This window comes from Charadrius vociferus, unplaced genomic scaffold (genome assembly GCF_000708025.1).
Source record: "Charadrius vociferus isolate BGI_N301 unplaced genomic scaffold, ASM70802v2 scaffold433, whole genome shotgun sequence".
Lineage (NCBI taxonomy): Eukaryota > Metazoa > Chordata > Aves > Charadriiformes > Charadriidae > Charadrius > Charadrius vociferus.
The window spans coordinates 3,496,296-3,501,039 of record NW_009647846.1 but is presented as its reverse complement, the minus strand read 5'-3'; positions in this window follow the sequence as shown (position 1 = coordinate 3,501,039).

Here is a 4,744-nt window from a genome sequence, read left to right as displayed (position 1 = left end):
GCGGGGCTCGCACCGGGCAGAGAACGCGTGTGTGCCTGTGCGTGGGCTGCGGGGGAGACACGACCCCCCCGTCTGTCAGGGCCGCCGCCGTTCCCACGGCCCTGTCCCCGTGTGCCGGGTGACTCACGCCCGCGCTGTCCCCGCTGCCCCCCGGGACGCACACCCCCGGGCTGCCCGGTTTCCTGGCGTGCGCGGTAAAAGTTTGCCGTTGTCACAATTTGTTACTGAGTGGCCGTAAACGTTAACGCCAGGGAAAGACGCCTCTTTTCCCTTTCACTGAAGACACAACAATGCTTGGGAAAAAAAAAAAAAAAGAAAGAAAGCAAGAAAAAGGGCTGGTTTAGCACTGCATTTTTCCCTTCCTCTGGGAAAGATGCATAACTCAGCTCCATCAAAGATCGTAAAAACATCTGTTTGATTTCAAAGGCAAGATAGAGCGTTTGGGCTTGGGCTTCCCTGTGCAGTGCCAGTGGCAAAGAGAGAAAGGTTTCCCATGGTAACCGGAGTGTTTAGTGTGGCATCTCCATGCTGTGTTAAAATATGTAGTCTTAATGCACTGGTTCATAGACCTACTCTAGCAAAGTTGAATAGTTTTTCCCTGGTGGCAGAGTACAAGCTGCCTGACAGCCAGGAAATCTGGTAGTTGTCCTGGCTTTTGAGTTAATTCCACAAAGACTCGCTGCGTTAAACACTGGGAGCCCAGTGCTGAAGCCTTGGCATGGTCACGGCTCTCGGAGGAGTCACTGGGAGTCAGGAATCCCATTTACGAGACGAGAAAGCGCCCGCAGTTCTTGTTGGCTGTGGTTGAAGCTCAGCATCCCTGCGAGTCAGCCCCTCAGCCCCTTGCAGGATTGAACTGTCTCTGCCAGGCGGGTCAAGAATGGCTGAGACTTCTGGCGGTGCTTAGGGGGTTAAGAGCCTAACCATAACCAAAAGTCAATGGCAGAACGACACCTGCGTCCCGTAACGGTGCTCCAGGACTCTTGGGAAGCCACTGTTTTTTCTAACTTTTGTTCAGCAGGGAAAATAATCATGACTAACACCGGCCTATTATCATTTAAAATACAAAGTGCTGTATCCAGTAAGGTAATTAGCTGATTCCCTCGTGACTCCAGGGAGACTCAGTGCAGAAATGAGATTTCACTCCATCTTTGGGTCTGGCCCATAACGCTGTTGTGCTGTAAAGCGTGTGTGGGCGTCAGCCCGTCCCTTGGAGCGCTCCCTGCGTCGGCGAGGAGGGCGACTGGGCGTATGTTGTCAGTTGATGCCACAAAGGCAATCCGCGAAGGATGGCCCTGTGCTTGAAGGGGTAAGCAATAAGGGGCGTGAGGTTCAGAGGGGCAAGCGAGAAATCACCGAGCCTCTCCTCCTGTGCAAGTCAGTAGAAACCCTCTGTGTTTACCGTTGTGGTGAGACCAGTCTGTGAGAAAATTTGTCTGCATGGGGGTAGAAGTATGGCTGGTGGTTATAGAGGGTGGATGGGGAAAAACAGGCTCCAGTCCCAACTGACACCGCTGCTGTGTCGCTGTCCTTGAACCAGTCATTTAACACAAAGTGCCTCAGTTTCCTGATTTCCCGCACACTCCTGTATTAATTACTGTTATTCAGAAACCTAACTCACGTGTAGTGTGAAATTACATTTGTAAAGCTGCTTTGATGTCAAGTACGGCAGGATACAAATGAAGCGTACCATTAATATTCGTTCATGCCTATATTTGAGGCATATTTGAAGTGTATTCCTCTAAAACCGCTGACCAAGCCTGCTGGGAAGTCTTCCTAGCAGTCAGAAAGAGAGCCTTTCATTTTTTTTGCCTTTTACTTAATCATTAGAATTGCCAACAAGTTAACAAGCTGTTTTCGTTTGCAAGTCCCAGAGTGGCAGTGTCAAGAGAAGAGTTGTAATATTGTGTTTCTTTGTGCTGCAAAAACCTAACATCAATTTCCACCTTCAAGACAATGAAATACTCTAATACATTTTTGTGTCCCAGCCCTGGGAGCGCAGCAGGAAAATGTATTAAAGCAGCAGCTGGTTCGGCAGAGCAGATCAGCATCTAGCTGCCTTCCCATTATGAGCTCCGCTTCTCCACCCGTTAGTGGGTTTCCAGGTTTGCTTTTGCCTATGTATCAGTGATAGGTGCTACAGCATTATCGAAATTGTGGTTCATTAGTTCTTCCTGTGGACTGGGTGGTTGGGTTTTAAGCTCCTTCTGGAAGAAAAAGTAAAAACCTAATGACGGCCTGATTCATTCCGAGCGCGCGTTCGGCTGAACTAGCTGGTTGTTACAAATACGGAGCACGGGCTGTTAGGCGTAATGCGGTGTGAAAGGAAAATCATTGCCCCCTTGTGTGCTCTTCTGCCTAATTGAATGCTCCTCTCCTGCCGCGCTCGGCTGTGACTCAGCCAGGGAGCTGCGGCACTCGGCCGCCAAGGATGGGTTTCGGCAGCGGGCCCTCGGCGTGCTGGCTGTCCCCATGGCACCGCAGTGGCAGCACTCGCCATCATGGGGACAGGCTCGTTACCCCTCAGCATCATGAGTTCGCCTACCGCGGTGACGGCATGGGACTGGACACACAGGGGGCTGCAGAGGGCGGGTGGGACAGGCGGAGCTGGGGGAGCCCGGGTGGCTGGTGAGCCTGCGTCTCCCCCGCTGGGCAAGGGGAGACGCCAGCTCGGTCTGGGAACGGGCCTGTCACTTTGATGGACGCGCTAACTTGCAATTAAGCACATGCTTAACGGCTTTGTGAGACGTGGAGGAAACGCGCAGAGGAAGATGTCTGGGTCGGGAGGGGAGGGTGGCTCGTTGTTCTCAATGAGTGCTGCTGAAAAGTCACTTGCCGAGGAGGTGAATGAGCATCAGCAGCTTAGGGGAAGGAGGATATGTTAGGGAAGGATTTAGTCTGATTGGGTTCTTGTACTGAGAGTGAGTGGGTGAGCGCTAGGATTGCTTTCCCTCAACAGAAACAGCTTTTTATAATGAATTTTGTGTCAAATACTGGGCTGTCTTTGTGACGCATGCAGTTAAAATGAAATACTCGCATGGAGTCACTGCTGCGTTTTGCCCACTCGAAGCCCGGGTGGAATTGGGACCTGAGCCCCCAGGGGACGAGAGGAGTATGAGCCCTCTGTCTTTAACGTCATTTGCAGCAATGTGCTGACAGAGCTTATCAGACCCCGAGGACACTGAGTGGGTTTACTTCATATTTGGACTGTTCTGCCCCAGCAGGATCATGGCCCACTAGGTTTGAAGGTCACGCCGGCTGCGTGGCTGGAGCACGGCGCAGCTGCGGTGTGCCAGAGCCCTTGCGAAAGTAGAGCAGGCGAGACGCTGTGCCCGGCCTCCCGACGGCCCCGGGGGGAGCGGCCGTGCGGGGCATCCCGGCACCTTCCCCTTCCGCCCCACTGAACATAAAGGTTCTGTGGTGCGGGCAGCCATGCTGCATCGCCGCCACATCCCAGCGGAGAGAAGCCCCTTGGCATCCTCTCGCCACCACCCCGTCTCTGGGGCTGGCGTTTGGGGCAGGGGGACTGACCAGGCACCTTTCTGCTGCTCCAACTGGCAGATGCCTTTTGGCTACCGCAGGTCCTATCCTGCTCTCCCGGTGGTGGCTGCAGTAGAGGGGCAAGCGAATGTGGATTTCCAGGCATTTCTGCAAACCTCCCCGCTCTGGGTGTCCAAGTCGGGGCTGACAAGGGGGTCTGAGTTCAACGCAGAATAACACAGACCCCGTGATGAAGAAGCACGCTTGAGGAAAAGCTGAGCTGGTCACCCCGTCCCACGCTCCCAGCTGCGCCGGGTGCCTGTCTTCTGTGGTTTCTGCACCGAGCTCCACGCTCTCCTTCCAAAAACTCCCAGAGATGTAACCAGGGAAAGCAGACTTGTATTCATCAGACTTAGATTTGCTAGCCAGGGCTCTGCATCTCTCCTGGGAAATGTTTTGGGGTCTGCAACTCAAAAAAGGCTGAAAATCCGTTTTGTTTCCTATGCTGAAAAACATAGGCACGGTGGCCTGGGATAATGATGCGTTTCAGCATTAATTCTCAAGTTTCTGGCTCTTGTGGCTTTGTGTCAGATCCTGCATGCTCATTGAGCACAGTGTTTTGTGGTGTAATGATGAGATACCCACCAGTGAGCTTTACTATAACGGGTTGTTAAATAAAACGAACTCCTTGGGTAGATTGTATAAACAGTCTCAGTATATGTGTATGACTGGGCATAGAAGTGTGGTTTGAAGCTAGTCAGAAAATGTTCCCAAAGAAAAAAAAAAACCTCATATACACGTGGGAATATGACAAAGCATCTACTTACTGTCCAAATATACTGTGGCATCTCCATGGGATTGGGTTTTATAGGAGCTGAGTTACTTTGAAGTGCTGGTTTATACTAATTTAGAAATTCCAAACATGAAAATAACTGTGCTCTAACCTTACATCTACTCAAATAAATCCAGAGGATTAGCCACAGAAAGGAAACTGGGAATTTACACTTAATTTGTACATTAAAAATGAGGCTTAGGTTCTTATGGCAGACTTAATTTTTGCTTTTCGCGGGAGGCGTTGTGTTTGGAGTCGCTGGCACACACCTGAAGGTGCAAACGCCCCGTTTCGGTGAAGCTGCACCATGCTGTTGTATCGCCATGGTCTGTTTTGCTTCTGGGTGTTGTTTTAAGAGCAGTGGGAAGCAGATGTCCCCCCAAGCTGCCGGCTGAGGGCTGGGGGCGAGGGGCCGGTCTGCCGCGGAGGGGC